Below are 21,706 nucleotides of genomic sequence, written 5' to 3'. Positions count from 1 at the left end.
CCCCGCGCATCGTTCCTTCCCCACCGTTTAAGGTGTAAAATCTGATTTGTTTGCAAAGCAAGAACGTGGAGTGAACATTGAAAATAAAACTATAGCTTCCGATAGGTTTACTGATGAAATGAACAGTCTGCAAGTCTGTTGAGTTGTGATTTGCTAAAAGTGGTCAAAATGTCACTGCCTGAAACCTTTCCGATACTATAATGATATTTTGTATTGTAATTTTCCTTCTTCTTCTTCTGTCAGAAACCATTGTAACAACCTTTTAAAGCAAAAGTAAATTATGATGATGTAACACTTCATAAATGTTTTTGCTTTATCGTTCTTGGTATTCGAGGTTCTCCTTATCTTACCTCAGGTTTTTTCTCTTTTTGTCATAGGCCAAATTCCGTTCATCTTCCTGAAGAATACATAAAGCATTTTACACTATGACCAAAACTTGGAAGTTGTAAGAGGACCCGATATATGACGTATTGCCCATAGGTTGTGCATGAGTCAATTTTTACTCAACTGTGACATCTCAGTAATATCAGTATCAGTATTAGTATCAGCAGCTCAAGGAGGTGGCGTCACTGCGTTCGGACAAATCCATATACGCTACACCACATCTGCCAAGCAGATGCCTGACCAGCAGCGTAACCCAACGCGCTTAGTCAGGCCTAGAGAGAAAAAAAAAGAGAAAAGAGAGAAGATGATAATAATAATAATGATAATAATCATAATAATCATAACAATAATGATAATAATAATAACAATGATAACAAATACAAAAATAAAATAAAAAGACAATAATGATGATAAATAAGCAAATAAATGTAAAACATGCAGACACACTTTCACACACACACACACACACACACTGTGACACACACACACACACACCACACACACACACACACACTGTGACACGCACACACACACACACACACACACACACACACACACACGCATTCCCAGTAATAATTATGAGTGTATGCGACATGGCCTCATGTTCATAGGTTGTATAAAAGTCAGTTAACTGAAATTTGAGATGGTCTTATGTTCAACGCTATGGCCGGCATGAGTTGGTTTTCTGTTTGTTTGTTTGTTTGAGTCTTGTTGTAGTTGTTGTTGGTGGTGGTGGTGGTGGTTTTTTTGGGTTTTTTTTTTTTTGGTTGTTGTAGTTGCTTAAAAAAACAACAACAAAAAACAATAACACACACACTGAACAACTAAACTTTGCTATCAACGCAAATACCATATTGCTTTATGTTCAAGTTTTGTCGGTGTAAACTGAAAGACGACTCCCCCCCCCCCCTCCTCCTCCGCCCCACCACTACTAATAAAGAAATATCCGAAACTCTCTACCTCTCGGAAATGTCACGTGACACCCGATGCCGTATCTATGAACACACGTTCTTGCATTGCTCCACATTGCCTGTTCGATGTCCTGTGATATTTATTATGATTTCATCGGCCCGGGCTCACCCGGAATTCCCTGCACGAACAATAAAAGTTATTCCTTTGAACTCGGTGTCCGTGTTGTACGTGTGTATATGATCAGTATTGTGTATGAGCGGCTTGGCGCCGCCGCCCGACAAAAAGTGACGGAGCAGAAGAAGAAACCGACAGGCAGACAGAAAGACGGACAGACAGAAAGAAAGTGGTAATGTAAACAAAAACAAAAAGGCAAGCAAAACAAACAAACAAACAAACAAAAAGTGAGAAAATAAGAATGTTAGGCATACGTGGACACAAAAAGAAAGAGTTACAGAAACAGAAGCAGTAACAACAACAACAACACACACACACACACACACAAATGTTGACTGCGACTGAAACAACAACAAAGCAAAACTCAAACAAAACATCTATAGCTGCTTGAATGTTTAAAGTCCTTTAAAAAAAAAATTAATTAAAAAAAAGAACAAAAAACAGTTGCATGCAGTGGCTTTCTCTCTCTCTCCCGTCCCCCCGCCTCCACGCTCCACCTACCCTCCCTCCCTCCCTCCCTCCCTCTCTCTCTCTCTCTCTCTCTCTCGTTAGATGGACTGAACTAAACCACGCACGTGTCTCTTTACCCACAAAAAAACAAAAATGCATGTTAATCACAACCAGACAAAAGAGACAAAACACTACACGTAATTTTCCTTCCATCCAACCTAAAGGTAAACCTATTGAACAGGTCAGTTATCATAAAGTTCTGGGAATAAAAATCGACAACAATCTCACTTAGAATCCTCACATAAATTCCCTTTGCAAAACCGAAGACAGCCCAGAAAACCCATTAACTATCCAAAATCAAACATTTCCTTGACTTTCACTCACGGAAATTATATTTTCAAGAACGACATGTCCAGTCTATAATAGATTATACATCAACACTACGGGACTCCGCAAGTGCGAACACCATGGAGCCATTATACTGAATCTTCATAAACGGGGGCTCAAGCTGGTACTCCTAAAAAAGACTTCCCTTTTAGACTATAAACAAGCGAATATTACTGTATCCGTAGATTAGAGTAGCCTACAACAAAAGGAATCACAATGCACAAGATTATGACAGGTGATGCACCACCTACACTGTTAAACGAATTTTCTGTAAATTCATCAAGGACCCCTGCCCCCTGCCCCCAAAATCCATATCCCAATCCCAAGAACTGACTTGTTCAAATCCAGTCTGGTTTACTCAGGCGCCACCTTTTGGAACTAACTCCCAGAAACCGAACAATTAAACAACACAATTGCCCAACCACCTTCAAAAAAAACATTACCTTTCCCACCTCATGCTATAATGTGCTATGTAAATCGCTCATTTTAATGATACTGTTTGTCAAACGTTTACCGTGGGCTGATTGAGAACCTCAGTCCCTCACCCTCCGTCCCCGACCTCATTCTGCATGGTCTGTGGTGTGGTGTGAACGGTGTTAGTTTCTTTCATTTTTTTCCCCCTATGCATTTTACTAACACCATGCTCAGTTGTGTATGTATGTTGTGTGTGTGTGTGTGTGTGTGTGTGTGTGTGTGTGTGTGTGTGTGTGTGTGTGTGTGTGTGTGTGTGTGTGTGTGTGTGTGTTATTTTTTAATTAATTGTTGTTGTTTTTTCTACTAATACCATGCTTTATTTTCATTAAGTATTGTGTAGAATAGACCCTATATTCAGGGCGGGGACTGGATTAAAAAAGAAAAAGAAAAAAGCACACCGGTCAGTGCTTATATAGGCTATTACCCTCGAAATAAAGAATTTTGTCTTGTCTCAATTGTCTTGTCTTGTCTCTCTGTGTGACTGAGACTGAGACAGACAGACAGAGAGCGGAGAGAGAGAGAGAGAGAGAGAGAGAGAGAGAGAGAGAGAGAGTGGAGACACACACACACACACACACACACACACACAAACTCACTGTGACACACCGCGCACACACAGACACACAGACAGACACATACACACCGGCGCGCGCGCGCGCGCGAAGACTGACTGAAATTAAAACAAACACACACACACACATACACTGATACACACACCGTGACACACACCGTGACACACACCGTGACACACACACACACACACACACACACACACACACACACACACACACTCACACACACACACACGCGCACGCACACACACATATTTTATACAAATGTCTTGGACTAACCACCGTTTTGATATTGAAGGGAAAAAACAGATTTATTGCGTTATTTATTTATTGATTGATTAATTCATTTGTTGATATTCGTTTCACAAAGTTTTTGCCAGTGTGTCGAGATTGTGGAACTGTGTTGATCTACATTAAAATTTTTAGATCAGTTCACACGGCTTGATTTCGTTCCTACATTTTGAATGACCACTCGGAAAGATAGTCCACATTTTCACGAAACACAGTCCGCGAAAAATAAACAGCTTCACAATCATGTCGACCGAAAGACTCTAACATTTGTAAGTGTGTAAATATGCTTCTGTCCCCTCTTCTGGTTTGAAATTCTGTTAACAAATTCTTGTTACCAAGTGCTGATAAGATACCACAGACTTACTGTATGATCGCTCGTTCTTGATAATTATGATAAACTCCTCGAGAAAATGGTTTCAGGAAGCGAGAAAGTGAAACTAGAATTACATCAAGACACTAGATCAAGACATCTATTGTTTGTGTATTGCAGTGGTGAGTGCAATAGCGAAAGTAATGAAAAATATGCGATCTGAACATTTGAAAAAATTACCTGCAATTACCGCGTAAGTCAGAGAACTGAAGGGCTTCTAGCACATGAGTGAGGCCTTTGTGCAACACATACCAAGAACAAGAACTAGCCTAGTTAGGAAGAGTATTGATTGGCAATCTATTGATTTTACACTTTACACAAATCAGGAAATTCAGTTATTCAGTCCATTATCTCACAGAAGTGTTTGCTGTGCCTGTTGTTTCTGTGTTTGCTGTGATATAGTTTGAATGTGCATCCATTAAACTATTTCTAATATAAAGAAGGCCTGTTAGAACACCCTGTCAGGCCTGCTTAGAAAATTCATACAGACGGACCAAGTTATACTCTATGTATAGAACTATTAGAAGATAATATGTGCAAATACACACACACCCACATACTCTCCCCTCACACCCACACAATGTTACACCACTCTTTCACAGAAAGACACACTGAAATTATCAATAGAAATCCAAAGATGGAGTCACCAGCACAGTGATATTTTGGGATGCAAATGTGGGTCATTTGCTTATCAAAACAGTCATCTTCTAAATCTATGTGCATGCAACTTTTATGAATTATTACAAAATTATTCCAGCATTTTGTGCATACAGATACTGTGATTCATTCAGTACCTACATACCTACAGAAATGAAATGTGTGAACAATTTAGTTTTTCTCCAGTTGGGCTGAAATACTATCAAATAGATGGAAATGGACTCGGATGGAAAACATGCTGATACATTTCTCATCAGTGCTGACACTGCTGCAAGACTTCTTCAGATCAAGTGAGTATTTGAACAGCCTTGAAGTCATAATTCTGTTCTGATTTATTGTTGTGTGGGTGTGTGATGGTAAGCTTTTTTCTTTTTTGGGGGGAGGGGGTTGGGGGGGAGGGTTATGTTTCTGTCAGACTCTGTGTGTGTGTCTCTCTGTGTGTATGTGTGTGTGTCTGTGTGTGTCTGTGCATGTTTGGCAGTCTTTGATTCTATGCATTTCCACATAATGTAATATCAGATGGAAAATGCAAAGAGGTGTGGTTCACACTGCTGAGGAATAGAATTATGTAAACCCCTTTGTGTTAGCAGCAGTGTATCACTGTATGTGTGCTTGTGTGTTCATGCTGGTGTGTGTGTGTGTGTGTGTATGTGTGTGTGCATGTGTGAGTGTATGGGCCTAGTGGTAACACGCCCATCTTGGAAGCAAGAGAATCTGAGGGTCAAGATTGAATCCCACATTCACCAGCATCTTCCTCTCAACCTCCACTAGACCATGAATGGTCGTCTGGACACTAGTCATTCAGAGAAGATAAACCAAGGTCCTATATGTAGCATGTGCATAGCTCGTGTAAAAGACTCCACAGCAATGAATTTCCTAAGAAAAATTGACTTTGATAGGAAAACAAATTTATTTGCTGATAGAAAAAAGAAAATATGGGTGGCATTGAACCTAGGCAACATGCTATCATCAGGGAGAGCAGCCCAAATTTCACACAAAGAAATCTGTTTTGACAACAAAAAAAAGTAATACAATACATATAATATATGGAAAAAAAATGTTTACAATTACAGATTTGAGGAAAAAGTATGGAACCTGAGAAAGTGATGTGCAACAACAACAACAACAACAACAACAAAAACACACAAAAAAAAAACAACAACAAAAAAAACCAGCAAACAAACAAAATATGATATAAGATAACAATATTAAGTGTTTCATATGACTGTGCAGAAACCTGCATATAACTCAGACAACAGTATGTCAAAAATTACCTTCAAGAGAACTCCTTGTGAATAATTATTTACGTTTTATATATGTAATTTTGTATATATATGTGCTTGCATGGGTGGTAGATTTGATTTTATTCACTTGTATTGTTATGATATTTATATTAATATATTTCCTTTGCTGAGAAAAAGTTTTTTAAAAGTTTTAACTTAAAGTCAGTCATTTGCTCTCCTTTCAGACATATCCTTCCACACCGCACCACTGTGAATGTTCAGGGAATGGTTACTGCAGTCAGTGAAATCATCAGGTATGTCCTGGGAAAGACTGATTGTTTTGAACACTTGCCTTCTGGGAAACATTGAAAAGAGAAACAGACACTTGCAGTGTTGGTCAGGAAATTTTAGTAACACCCCCATAGGCGCATCTGTGAGGTGGATGATACTCGACTGTGTGGTCACAGACCAAAACACACTCAACTGTGGGTGAGAGTCAGCCATAGGCATCCCCCAGCCTCCAACAAAAAAAAAACAACAACAACAAAAAAACAAAAAAATAACCATAGTTGGTACTTGAACCTGTGTCCTGCCAGTTGTCAGTTAACGTTGCTAACCATTTAGTCATGGTGGCTGATGGATTTTTGTTTGTAATAGTAATGATAATAATGTACATTTATAAAGTGCCCTTTCTCTCTAAGAGCTCAAGGTGCTTTACATGAAAGAAAAAGTTACAAATTACATGAATCATTCATGATCACTCTTTCTCAAAACCCCTCCCTCTACCCCTCCCCCACCCCTCCCACCTCCCCACACCACTCTTCCGCTCTCATTGATCATGCATCTAAAGTGAACTGACAGGCATTGGATGGTGTTGGAGAAGGAGGACACTTAGAGTGGGTTTTTTTGTGTTGTTTTTGTGTGTGTGTGTGTGTGTTTGTTTTTTGTTTGTTTTTTTTGTTTTTGTTTGGGTTGTTGTTGTTTTTTTTTGCTGCTTCATTATCTGCACCATTTCAGTAGCTTTATTCCCACATCGCTCATTCTGAGTTCCCCATACACAGACAGCCACACCCTGAGTTCATCTGTCGCAGCCGCAGTGCCAGCAGTCAAGAGGGAACAATTGATGTTAAGTCGCCAGGAAGCCACACACCAGAGGAGACCCTGCACTGCTGCTGAGTCACTTTGGTGGTGTTCTGTAGTGCCTTTTTTAACATACCACTTATTAAGCCCCTAACTGATGGCAGTAATTGCTTAGCTGCAGAGCCAGACTGAGTGAGCGTCCAACAGCAGTCCTCCATGAATCTGCAGACACTGAAGACCTTGGCAAGACTCACCCCAAGCACAGAAGTAGAGGTGTATCGAAAGTGAGGTCACCATGAAAGCAGGGCATGAAAGGCCACATTATTTGGGACTTTTTAAAATATTAATGATGAAGGAGGAGAAGGAGGATGACGATGCTGCTATGGAGGTCCATTAAGGTTTGGGACTACATGACAAGGCTGTACTCTACACTTCCTGTCATAATGATAACCTGGCATCAACCAGGCCCGAGAGATACAAACACTTGCAGTATTGGTCAGGAAATCAGAGCAACACACCCAAATATGCACCCATGAAGTGGATGATACTTGACTGTGTGGTCCCAGTCTCCCCAATTAAGCCAGTAGCAATGTCAGTCCGCAACACTGACACTTTATGGCTACACGCTCTCTCTCCAAGGAGAACATCCCAACTTTCACACAGAGCAATCTGTTGTAAGGAAAAGTATTACAGTATAATGTAATACAATATTATGTGTGTGTTAGTGTTGGAAAGGTTTCATACATGGCCATAACTGATTTTACTTGACCAGCATATACCGCTGACAGGGCCATCAGCCAAGTTATTTTGTTCCCTTGTGCAGAATCAACAAGGACTGTGTGTTCATGGTTGAACTTCATGGCAAATCGGCAATCATCTTCAAGGTAAAGTTCATTTTTTATCAAAGACAATTTCATAAAGTGGAGAGAAAAAAAGTTGAATGGTGTGCTTTTAGATTCTTCAACAAATCATCATTTGTACCAACAGACAGAGACTCTTATCTTTCCTTTCGATACCATTCACTTGGAAACCAGTATTTGTGTTATATTCAAATAAATTCACTAATACCACCCAGTCAAAAAAGAAAGGGTTTTATTTATAAGGAAACTTGAGAATATTATGCAGACTTTTTTTAAAATGCAAAACCTATGGGACTGATGGGTGGTTGTTGGTTTTTTTATCTACATCTGTGGGCTTCAAAACCTGTGTTCACTTGTCACTTGTTAATCATTTGGATGAGACGATAAACCGAGGTCCCGTGTGCAGCATGCACTTTAGCGCACGTAAGAGAACCCACGGCAACAAAAGGGTTGTTCCTGGCAAAATTCTGTAGAAAAATCCACTTCGATAGGAAAACCAAATAAAACAGGCACGCAGGAAAAAATACCAAAAAAATGGGTGGCGCTGTAGTGTAGCGACGCGCTCTCCCTGGGGAAAGCAGTCCGAATTTCACACAGAGAAATCTGTTGTGATAAAAAGAAATTCAAATACAAATATATGGTTTATGAGTGGGATGTGTGTCTGACAATTTTCACCCTGCCACATTGGAAGCCACACTCCGTTTTCAGGGGCGTGTATGCTGAGTATGTTCATGTTTCACTGACCCATCAGACTCTGATATGTATAATGGGATCTTCAACATGCAAGTTTGACTTTCTACATGTGTATCATACACACAAAGAGAGTTTAGGCGCTAGCAGGTTGGCATATCTGTTGACCTGGTAGTTGAGGAAAAATCTCCACCGTTAATCCACCGAGTGCTGATCCAGGGATTGACCCCTGGACCCTCAGACTCAAAGTCCAAAACCCTCACCACTGGGATGTTGTGCCAGTCACAGCATTGTTGAGACATCAGAATCAGAATAACTTTATTATCTCAAACAGATAAATGAAGTGTGCTGAAGTCTATGATGCATACAAGTCGAACAGTAATACATGGCTTACAACATGTACAACAAAATCGCAAAAAAATTTATAGCAAAGCAAGCCTGATTTTAAAAAAGAATCACCTTTTCACGATATCAAACACACACACACACACACACACACACACACACACACACACACACACACACGCATGCATGCAGGCACACATGCACAGAATTTTCTCAAGGGTGCGAAACTTTGTTTTTCAGCAAAAGCAGTTCCACAAGTGGCATGACCAGCTGATGATTGGAGAGAGTTTTGTTTTCACCAACCTGCGGCCTACCACCCTGTCAGAGGTACTGTGTTTCTATAAGGGTTCTGATTTAATGTCCCTGAAGGTGCACAGAAGCGTTGCTTCTGGATCAGGAGACAATAGAAACTCAGTTCTGAGGAAAACAATGTGCAAGTTAAAAACTCCTTGATGTCATAACGTTGTTGAAAGGACTCTTGTAAAGTTTTTTTGTTTTTTTCTCGAGGCCTGACTAAGCACGTTGGGTTACGCTGCTGGTCAGGCATCTGCTCGGCAGATGTGGTGTAGCGTATATGGATTTGACCAAACGCACTGACACCTCCTTGAGCAACTGATACTGATACTGATTTCATGGGCCTCAGAATTTGGGACATTTTGTTATCAGTATTTGCATGGTGATGCTGCTGCTATGTATGATGATGAATGGTGATGGATATGATGATGATGACGATGCTGCTGTGGGAAGGGGTGGGGGTGGGGGGTGCCATTTAAGTTTATGATAACTTGACAAGGCTGTGATCTCATAATATTTTCCAGCGTCAACAAGTTTACGGATGTAGACAACTTGAGATTTTGGACAGAACATTTGGGCAACACTCCCAAAGATGTGAACTGGGTGACTCTCGACTGTGTAATCCATTTCTTCATATTTGAGCCCATAGCACACTCAGCTCTGGGTAGGAGCTGGCCGCAGGCTGAGAATATCCCTCTCTGATGGGGTTTGAACTTAAGCGCTCCCAGTCATCAGTCCACAACACTGACCACTATGCCACGATGACTGGTTGTTTTGTGTTGTTGCTAGGTTTCCATTGTGCCTTCACATTGCAGTAGGATGTTGTGGAACATCTCTCTGCTTTTCTTTGGTGCTGAGTATTGTCAAGCCTTTCACTGCCCCTCCAGTGGATGCATTATTTGTGGACCTTCATACAGTTATGATGTTTGTGGTGTCATTTTTAGCATACAGTTTTACATTACACCACACTGTACTCACCACACTTACTGCAGTACTTTGTGGGATATAATGCCAGTTCTCCTCATTTAAATAGGAGGGACTGATGGTTTTTCCATCATCATTTACATCACTTACAGCTAAAAAAAACAAAAAACAAGAACAACCAACGGTTAAACTAAAGAAAGAAGAATATATGAAGGTATGCTACAGTTCTGTCAAATTAAGCAGACAAGTTGAACTACCGGTGTTTCAGTCGAACTGTCCACACCAAAGAGTGTTTGTTCCGTGGTGCTACAGTTCTGTCAAATTAAGCAGACAAGTTGAACTACCGGTGTTTCAGTCGAACGGTCCACACCAAAGAATGTTTGTTCCATGGTGCTACAGTTCTGTCAAATTAAGCAGACAAGTTGAACTACCGGTGTTTCAGTCGAACAGTCCACACCAAAGAGTGTTTGTTCCATGGACTGGCAGCCAGTTACTCCCCCCTTCTGCTGACACGTCACACCTGTCTCTCCTGGATCTTGAGGTATTGTATTGTTTTCTGTTGTTGTTGTTGTTTTTTTCTATTGTACTGTTGTTTTTCTGTTGTACTGTTGTTGTTTTTCTGTTGTATTGTTTTTCTGTTGTACTGTTATTGCTTTTCTGTTGTACTGTTGTTGTTTTTCTGTTGTATTGCTTTTCTGGTGTACTGTTGTTGTTGTTTTTCTGTTGTATTGTTTTTCTGTTGTATTGTTTTTCTGTTGTACTGTTGTTGTTTTTCTGTTGTATTGTTTTCTGGTGTACTGTTGTTGTTTTTCTGTTGTATTGTTTTTCTGTTGTATTGTTTTTCTGTTGTTGTTTTTTTTCTATCATATTGTTTTCTGTTGTGTTTTCTGTTGCATTGTTTTCTGTCATATTGTTTTGTTTTTCTATTCTATTGTGTGGGTTTTTTATTGTATTGTTTTCTGTTGTATTGTTGTTCATTGTCACGTATTGTTGTCTATTGTGTTGTATTGTTTTCCATTCTGTTGTTTCCTATTATATTGTGTTGTTGTGTATTGCATTGTTGTCTTGTTGTCTATTGTGTTGTATTGTTTTCTGTTGCATTCTTTTCTGTTCTATTGCATTGTTGTCTGTTGTATTGCATTACATTTTGTCAGAACAGATTTCTCTCTGTGACGTTCAGGCCGCTCTCCGCAGAGAGAGAGAGTGTAATAATGATAATAATAATGGTATTTATATAGCGCTGAATTTTGTGCAGCGACAAATCAAAGCGCTTTCGCACCAGTCATTCACACGCATGCATAACTCTAAAACTGGAGAAACTGAAGACAAGGAAGAGGCAGGGAAAGGAGGCTGTTTTGGGAAGAGGTGGGTTTTAAGGCCAGACTTGAATTTTAAAGACTTGTGTGTCTCTACAGTGCAGCATCCACCCTTCCTTTTCTTTTCTGTCTGCAGGTGTACTTGTTTTCCTATCAAAGTGGATTTTCCTACATGATTTTTTTTTTTTTTTTTTTTTTTTTTTTTTTTTGCCAGGGACGACCCTTTTGTTGCTGTGGGTTCTTTTACGAGGGTCATTCAATAAATAAGGTGAATTTTTCGGTATAAGGACTTCTAATACAGATAGAAGCTTACTTCTTTTTTTTTTCAACGTAGTCTCCCAGCACTCTCACACACTTTTCCCATCTGTGCACAAGCTTCCATATTCCCTCAGCGTAAAAATCTTTGGACTGATGTCTCAGCCAGTCGCTCACAACACTTTTGACTTCATCGTCACTTTCAAACTTCGTGCCTCTCATGAACGCTTTCAAGGGACCAAACAGGTGAAAGTCTGAAGGGGCAAGGTCTGGGCTGTAAGGGGGATGAGGGAGCAGTTCCCAGCCCAGCTCGTTGATGGTCTGCACCGTTCGGGCTGCTGTGTGAGGCCTTGCATCTTTGGCACCCACCGGCAGCTGACCTTCGAGTAGCCAAGGTCATCATGGACAATTTTGTGTGCTGTCCCAACAGATAAGCTCAAAGTCCTTGCAATGTCATCCACTGTCACCCTTCTGTCAGACTGAATGAGGTCATTGACTGATCACCTCAGGAGACCTCACTTCTGTAGGCCTTCCAGGCCTGTCTTCATCCTCAACACTGCTCCGTCCTTATTTAAACAATTTAGCCCACTTGTAGACATTTTTTCGGCTCAAACATGTGGCACCATACACAGTTGACATTCTCCTATGAATTTCAACTGGTTTGCACCCTTCAGCAACCAAAAACTTGATAACTGACCACTGTTCAATCCTGGAGCATGCTTCTTGGTCGGCCATCTTTGTTAATCGCCAAAACTCAAAGTTTTTTTTAATCTGCAAAACAAATTAAATCCATGTGAAAAAGAAGTAAAAAAAAAAAAAAAAAAAAAGTAAGCTTCTATCTGTATTAGAAGTCCTTATACCGAAAAATTCACCTTATTTATTGAATGACCCTCATACATGCGTCTAGACCCACACTCTCCAGAGTCCAGTGGAGGGGGAGAAGATAACAGCAAGTGTAGGGTTCAAATCTTAGCGCTCAGACTCTCTGCATGTGGGGTGTTTTTATTTGATGGTAGTATCTAGTACTTATGTTTGTTTCTGGCATTTTTCTTTCTTTTTTTTCTGTCATCTCTCCCTTTTGCATTTTCTGCCTTCTTGATCCATTTACCTTTTTTATTCTTTTAGATTCTTTTTCTTCTCTTGACTAGATTATTGGGTATTGTTACTATGTTGTGCCTAGGGTGCCCCCCAGTCAGTAGTTAATTAGATAATAGGTCCCTTACCCCCCGCCCCCCTTCCCCCTCCCATCCCCACTCTTACCCCAATACTTTCGGGTTTTTTAATTTATTTTTGGGGCCCTGCTGTCTTAGATCAGCAAGGGACCGGCTAGCTCGGAAGGGTGAAAAGTGAAGTGATAGTAGCCTGCCGAAGAACCCACTAAGAGTAGGACTAGGTTTTCATTCTCACTAATAGGTCTGTCGCTTTCTATAGTTTGTTTTTCTTTCATCGCAACCCAACAAAACGGCGTAAAAATCAAATTGATGATTGTGGCCGTCAACGCAGTGAAAGTGAAAGGACATGTGAGTTGCTTGTTGGCAATTTTTGGTTTCGTATACTTGTTCTTGTGTATGATTTTGTTTATTATGTATAATGTGTATAATTATGCTTATGTTCATTTCAGTTGGGTTTTTTGTTGTTGTTGTTTTTAACGCTCTGGCAAAAAAATTCTTTTTTTCAAAGAAAACAATTCTAGTTTCCACAGGATCAGTATTTACAGATTTTTTCAGCTCAGATACGACCTTGACTGGTCAGCAGGGCTATAAGCAACAAAGATAGACATGAACAGATAGTCAGTTGTTGATTTACCCATGCAGTGTGTGGTGAAACACTTACGACATGATGTGGATGAGGACCAAGTACTGTTTATGATCAGAATGAATTTTTGTGGTGGTGGCTTATGTTGATTTTCACTCGCAACAGGTATGTGTTTTGAACGTGTAGATGTGTGTGTTTTAATTCCTCTGTTCCTGCTTTTTCTATCTGTCTGTCAATCTGTCTGTCTGTCTCTCTCTCTCTTTGCTCTGTCTCTATCTGTCTGTCTCTCTCTTTTCCTCTGTCTAGCAATCTCTCTCTCTCTCTGTTTTCTCTATGTATTTGTAATTGTGTTTTGTGTTGTTGTTGTGTTTTTTTTGTGTGTGTTTTTTCTTTTGTGTACAATTTGTTTTTTTCATCTATTCAGCCTTTGTCTTCATGGGTCAAGGGCTGGGTGTTAAAAAAAAAAAAAAAATTAAAAAAACCAAGCCTGTGCCTTGCTTTTCGATTACCTTCGTTAATGAAAAAACTGGATCTGAGTTGTTGTTATGTTGTTCATGGCCAGTGTTTGCTGTCATGGCAGGAGTGGCTTGCTGGTCTGGGTGTGTCGTTGCCTGAAGAGACGGACCATTGTTCGGCTGACTGCAGTGACGGGGACAACACTGACGACGGTGCCAGCACCAGTTTACGTTTTTATCAGGTGCTGTTTTCCCAGAGGGAGAACTCTTTTCCTTTGTTTTTCGTTGGTGTTGTTGCTGTTGTTGGTTAAAAAAAAGAAAAGAAAAAAAGATAATAGTGCTCTCAAACTTCTCAAAGCAATCTACAATAACATATCGGTCAGACACAAAGCACACAAGAGCACACATGCCCACATGGATGCAATGTGCATGTGCGCACACACAGTCACATACATACACACGCATGCATGTGCGTGCGCACACACACACTCATGTACGCGCACACGCACACACACACACACATACATGTGCATGTGTGCACACACACACACATGCACGCACACACATGCACACACACACACACACATGCTCACAAACCTGCACGGAAGAATTAGATTTGGATCCACAGAATACAGATATGGAATGAGGTACCTTAATCATGCAGAGACTGCTTGACAAGGAATATTTTTAGAGTTGTTTGAAAGGATGTGAGTGAGAGACTGTGACATACTGAAAAAAAGACAGTGAGTTCCAGGTCAGTAACTGCTGAAAAAAAACTTATAAAACTCTCTCACCATGTTGTCTCTGTTGAACTTCGAAACAAAATATTCTATCATCAGCGGAAGAGTGGAAAGACCTTGAAGGGACATAAAATAATCATTTTTCTTAATTAAGGTCAGAAACACAAACCGTGTTTATTCAAGACTAATAATAACAATAATAATGGATACTTATATAGCACACTGTCCAGAAATCTGCTCTGGGTGCTTTACAAAAATGCTTTGTTAACATAAAACATTACATCTATGTTACATATACACACCAAAATATGACTACACACACACGCACACACACACACACACACACTCACACACACTCACACACACACACACACACACACACTGCGTACATACATTTTAACAATACATGTGTATCTAACAGCTACCCTAACACATACGCACACATAGGCAGGCACAAACTTACATAAACGCACACGCACACAATACACATTCATATACATGCACATAGTTAACACAAAGACTGGACAAGGACCTTGGGACAGGACTTGGAGAGGGCCTGGCTTCAAATCCCCGTCTCCCCCTTTCTCCCAGGTTTGACTGGGAAATCAAACTGAGTGTCCAGTCATTCGGACGAGACTATAAATCAAGGTGTTTGCAGCACACACTTGGCACACTGGAAAAGAACCCATGGCAATGGAAGTGTTGCCCTTTGACAAAATCATGTAGATATCCACTCTACTGCATAGACACACACACACATATATATATATATATATATGCATGCACTCAAGGTCTCACTAGTCTAGTGAGTTGGGTTGTGCTGCAGGTCAGGCATCCCCCTAGCAGATGTAGTGTATGTATATGGATGCCTCCCTGAGAAACTGAAAGCAGCCATCGCTGTCTGCGTCTTCCAGGGTGTGGTGACAGATGCTGAGCAGGCGGAAGTCAACATTTTTGAGCTGGACAACCAAGTCAGGTGAATGTCTGGTTTTTGTTTGTTGGCTGTTGTCCTTCCTCAACACTGCTTTGTTTGTCGTTCCGCTTTGTGTGTATTTCCTCAACACTGTGTCTTTCCTCAACACTGCTTTTTGTGTCTTTCCTCAACACTGCTTTGTGTGTCTTTCCTCAACACTGCTTTGTGTGTCATTCCGCTTTGTGTGTCTTTCCTCAACACTGCTTTGTGTTACAGTTTCTGTTTCAAGGCAGAGTCATAGCATGCAAACTAGTTCTTATATGCAACACCACATTTGCTTGGAAAAAAAAAAAAATCAAGAAGGAAGCATATGCCTACCCTGTACATAAACTCAGAGTAATGGTCATGTCTTGAGATGCCCTCACCTTATACTGTCCTAACATCAAGTGTATTTGTTTTAGTAATGTCACAGTTAAGCATATTGTTTTTGACTGTGAGTGGATGAAGCCTTGCATGCATGAAAATCAAATGTGCCATCAAAAGTCACTGGGAACGTTGATGTTTTTGACATTTTACATTATCAGTTGTTTCTCGTATGTTAAGGACTTCCCTTTTATGGAGTCCTTAACTCACTCGGGATGAATAGTTTTCTTCCTTGCTTTTTCCTACAGACGACCCATTTGTTAGGGTTAGGAAAAAAAATCACAAAAAATACAAAACATAAAGTAACTGAATGAAACTCGCTGTACTTGACCCACTGACCCCTCTTCTCACGTTGTGTGTCCACCCACATCCCTCCCTCTTCACTGCCCTCAGAAGCTGTGTCACTGTCAGTACCTTCTTGCTGGTAGCTTTCTTCACTACGAATACTTTATTCAACGTCTTCATCATCCTCGTCGATGTAGAAACCTTCAGTTTGAAACATTTCAATCACTTCAGCAGCAGTAAAAAGCTGCTATCGTGATCAAGTTTGCTCTGCAAATTTCCACTTGTATCGCCTGTGAGGCCATTTTCGACACGTATGCAGATTAGCTTGTCATGCGGGGTGCTGAACTCAATGGCTCATCGGCAAGTGTGTTGTTACGGAACCTCACGATAAAACTTTCCATTTGTCCCTTGACACGTTTGCAATGCCCATTGTAGCTGCGATTGTTAAGCTACTACATGAGGAAAACATGGAAAAAATTCTGATTGTCAAAACCACTATAGCATTCCATCTTCTGGAACCACACCTTCCGTCAAGAATGCTATAGTGTTCCATCATCCAGAGTGAGTTAAAGTAGGTTTTGTTAATTGTATTTCTGTTTATTTCAAAATTCAAATATTCCCCTTTGATTGCACCCACCATCTACCCTGTTCCCCCCAACTCCCCATCCCTCTCCTGCTGTTCTTATCTATTTATTCATTTTTAAATGATACCATTCAATTGTGGAAAATGATCCTTGGAAAAAATAAATAACTATCACCAGTAGGTGTGACAGGACATTGAACGAAATTCCTCCTGCTCTTGAGGGGCAACTACTCATATTTTGTTCAGTGAGATAGTAACAGTGACAGTGAAAAATTTAGATGGGTTTTTTTTTGGTTTGGGTGTTTTTTTTTTCAACATTTCATTTTCATTGTGTTTTGGGTTGATTAATAACAATGTAGTTTCTTGTTGTTTGTTTTGTTGTTGTTTTTCCCATCTTTTAACTGTGTTTAGAGCTAGTCCCATTTTGTAAAGCTTAGTGTTCATGTGTATTTTGCACTTGTGTGTAAGAGTGTGTGTTGACACACACACACACACACACACACACACACACACATGAATACACTTTGACATAAGCAACAAAAGTGTCAAAGAATGTTTGTGTGTGGGTGGGGATGAGGGGTCGGGGGTGGGGGGGGTGGGGGGGGGGTGAGTGTGCATGCACACAATCATCTCGGTAGGATTTGCCAACAAAAGTTCTATCTGCCCACCAGGATCAGTTTAGATCTGAATACGTTGCTGTTATTTTTCTTGTTTCTTTTTTTCTGCGGGATCTGAATACATTGCTGTTATTTTCTTGTTTCTTTTTTTTTCTGCAGGATCTGAATACATCACTGTATTTTCTTGTTTCTTTTTTTTCTGGAGGATCTGAATACATTGCTGTATTTTCTTGTTTCTTTTTTTCTGTTGCTTCTTTTTTTCTGCAGGATCTGAATACATCGCTTTATTTTCTTGTTTCTTTTTTTTCTGGAGGATCTGAATACATCACTGTATTTTCTTGATTCTTTTTTTCTCTTGCTTCTTTTTTCTGCAGGATCTGAATACATCGCTTTATTTTCTTGTTTCTTTTTTTTTCTGCAGGATCTGAATACATCGCTGTATTTTCTTGTTTCTTTTTTTCTCTTGCTTCTTTTTTCTGCAGGATCTGAATACATCGCTGTATTTTCTTGTTTCTTTTTTTTTTCTGCAGGCTGTTTCTGTGCTACCTGCCTGCACTGAAGCACCCCAGAAAACTGCGTGTCGGGGATGTTGTGGCTGTGTACAACGTACACCAGTCACACTGTCCGAAGGTTAGTGGTGCCGTTCCTGTTTCAGTTTCTCAAGGAGGCGTCAGCGTTCGGACAAATCCATATAGGCTGCACCACATGTGCCAGGCAGATGCCTGACCAGCAGCTTGACCCAACATGCTTAGTCAGGCCTTGAGTGCATGCCTGTATATGTTTACCGATCAGAGTGGATTTCTTCCACAGAATTTTGCCAGAGAACAACACTCTCGTTGCCATGGGTTCTTTTTCTGTGCGCCAAATGTGTGCTGCACGCCTGATCTCGGTGTATCATCTCATCCAAATGACTAGACGCTCAGTTTGATTTCCAGTCAAACTTGGGGAAAAAGGGCGAGAGTGGGATTCAAACCCAGACCCTCATGGACCCTGTTTTGGCAGATGAGTGTCTTGACCATTCTGCACCCTCCCCCAGTGGTGCACACCTGCTGACTGCTACGCTTTCAGCAGAGTTTGCTATGGTCGAGTGCATTTTGTGACGCTGTTATGCTCATGTGGAAAAAGCTATGATCAGATGAAATTTTTTTTAAATCCCACTCCTCTTCCCTGGATTGGATCAAAGACAGACACTTACAGACGAACAAAGCACTGTTGATCCAGTCTTGTCCTGGCTGATGAATGTTTCAAAATTTCAGCTTCCATGTTGATGGGCTGTGACTCGCACATTGACTCGTACAGTACACAAGCTGGCTTTTACATGTATGATTGTTTTTACCCTTGCCATGTAGGCTGTTATGCTCCGTTTTCAGGAGCAAAAATTTCTGCTGATGGTAAGTTAAGTTCTCATTCAGCACACATCAAATGGAAGTCAAATCACCATTGTGGAAATGGCAGTGCTGCCACACCAAGCGTTGCTAATTTTTTTCAGTCACCCAAATATTTCACCAGAAGAACTAGTCACAGTCCATGGTGAAACACAGTTTGCTTTTTTCCTGGTGGAGCACCACACACCATTCAGTGCAGCAGACCGTTCTGATTCACCGCAAGGCAATGCATGTTGGGGATGGTGTTGCTCTGTGCAACATGCGCAATAGGTGAGTAGTTAAAGCAGACTTTCATTCTGAGGGTCCTGGGTTTGAATCTCGGTAACGGCGCCTGTTGGGTAAAAGGTGGAGATTTTTTTCTGATCTCCCAGGTCAAAACGTATGAACAGACCTGCTTGTGCCTGAAACCCCTTCATGTGTATACGCTTGCAGAAGATCAGATACCTATGTTAAAAATCCTGTAATCTATGTCAGCGTTTGGTGGGTTATGGAAACAAGAGCATACCCAGTATGCACACCCCTGAAAACAGAGTAATACTGCCTACATAGCAGGGTAAAAATGGTCATACATGAAAAAGTCCACTTGTGTGCATACAGATGAATGTGGGAGTTGCAGCCCACGAACGAAGAAGTTGCTCTGTGCAACTTGCTTCACTCACACTGTTCTAAGGGGGTGTATGTATGATAGTCAGTCGTGTCCAACTATGACCATCAGAACAGCAGAGGAGCCAACTGCTGTCCTGACTATCTGGGCTTGAATTTGTAATACAGAGAGAGAGAGAGACAGAGAGATTTATCTCTCTGAAATATAACAGAAGTTAGAAAATGAGTTAATATGTTGTGCGATCACAAAGTTGAACAAGACCAATTGAACTTCTCACTGAAAAATTCATCTGCTATTTTGAAGGAGTTCTTGGCTGTTTTTCATTTCAAGAAAATTGTTTCACAACAGATAATGATATTAACTAAAATCATGAAACATATCATTCAAGTACTTACTAGAATAAGTAAAGCTGGTTTCCAAATTTTAAAAATAATTTCCCCCCGTATTTGAATCAAAACCTCATATACATTGAGCTCTGCGACAAGACTGCCATGAAGCCAGGCATTGAAACCTCAGATCTAAAAATAGATCTAGTTGATCAGTGGTATAAAAAATACAAGGTCTCCACTTTTTTCGTTAAATGGATGCTGCTCCTTAAAAGCTTTCGGGTCATTTTATAAAGCATTTTAAAGAAGAAAAAATGAACTTTTCAGTGGTGGGTTTGACTAGAAGATTGAATTGTCTGGAAGTGCAGTAGAGCGACAAGAAAAATAGGTAAATTATGAGCCACATTTTTTTTTTTATAAATCAGTTAAAATAAATCAACTGGAAATTTAGCCCATGTTAAAGTAGAGAACGTGATCTTTTATTTGATAGGTCTCTTAACTCGATTGGTTGTAAGGAGTTATCTCCATAACCTGTTTTTGTCACCAACCCTCTTTGACCAGAAGCAGATGTCGACAAACAACTTTCCCACGCTGCGTTTTGAAGAGCGAAGGTTACTCCACTTAGGGCAGTCAATTTCGCTCACACTGCCTAACACACAATAAAAGAAACACTAAGAAGAATGAACAAAGGCGGTTTTATTTTCTGATAATATTTTTCAGCTCGATGTATGCAGTATTGCGCTTGCTCGGGCAAAGTGAAAAATGATAACAATACGATTTGTCAGCCATAGCTACACAGCATTACATAGCGGCCGGACATACCTACTGTTACAGTAATGGCACCAAGGCAAAAGCGAGTGGTAGCATTGTAGTATCATGATGAGGAACAATGAGTATACCACTTCTACATTATTGGAAAAGAAAGCTTAAAGTTAATTACAATGAAAAGACAGCAACAACAACAACAGACAAAAAAACCGAAACAAAAACACACACAAAAAAATTGCTAATACAAGTAAGGACTATTATACAGAATGGTTACTATGGAACAGGCAAAATTGTGATTAGGTAACAATTTCCATAATTGGAAGGTGACTGTTCCACTTTGTATGGAAAGCATAATGGTTCATCAGTATACAAGATGCATGTTCTTCGATTTTGTATCTGTATCTGAATCGCACACGCTTGGTTTTCCTATCAAACTGGATTTTTCACGGAATTTTCCTAGGTAAAACCCTTTTGTTGCCGTGGGTTCTTTCATGTGCACATGTTCAGTTTCAAGGAACAGGTTTTAAATTGCCTTTTTTTTGTGCTGTGATATTAAAAAAAAATTTTTTTTAAAGTAGCAGTGCATTTCTTATTTAAAAGCAAAGTCAAGCTGATAAAAATGTATGGAAATACATATGTGTTTTCTCTCTACCTGCGTCTGTGTGCAGACTCAGAAGCAGAAGCAGCTGTTCTGTTGCGTAAGGTCAAGAGTTCATGTCACCCGCAAGGGGGAGGTAAGCCATTCTTGTCTTCTGCTCCAGTCTCTCATGGTCCCCTGCGTCCCTGTCCAGAATAATTGCCACGAAATGCAGAAGCTATATGGTGCAAGCTTCCCAGGTACTAGACTCTTTAGTGTCTCACATAAAACAATACATTCTGTACGGAGTACGTAATGACATGTAACAGAATGCAGTGATGCCCAAGACAGAAAATAATGCACCAAGGCAGTAAGAAGATTGCAGTCAGGAATCAAAACAGTATCATGTGCTTTACACGCACACATGCTCTCACACACGCATGCACGCAAACACTCAGTCCAAGACAACATGACACAATACAGTACAATGCAATGTTGTACAATACTATACAATGCTATACAGTGCAAGACAATACAATACAATACAATGCAATACAATACATTACAATATAATACAATGCCATACAATACAATGCAAAATGAAATGATACAATGCA

The 21,706-nt window shown here is 40.2% G+C and overlaps 1 protein-coding gene across 1 annotated transcript in view; it reads left to right on the top strand.

The window, feature by feature from the left end:
* Positions 1–1,475, top strand: part of LOC143281976 (sugar transporter SWEET1-like) — a 31,359-nt gene extending 29,884 nt beyond the window's left edge. Inside the window, exon 6 of the mRNA XM_076587340.1 lies at positions 1–1,475. This exon is cut by the window's left edge and continues 1,935 nt beyond it. The gene's annotated coding sequence lies outside the window, so the exon portion shown is untranslated.
* The last annotated feature ends 20,231 nt before the right edge of the window (positions 1,476–21,706 follow it).

Source organism: Babylonia areolata, chromosome 5 (genome assembly GCF_041734735.1).
Source record: "Babylonia areolata isolate BAREFJ2019XMU chromosome 5, ASM4173473v1, whole genome shotgun sequence".
Lineage (NCBI taxonomy): Eukaryota > Metazoa > Mollusca > Gastropoda > Neogastropoda > Buccinidae > Babylonia > Babylonia areolata.
This window is presented reverse-complemented; position numbering and strand designations above follow the sequence as displayed.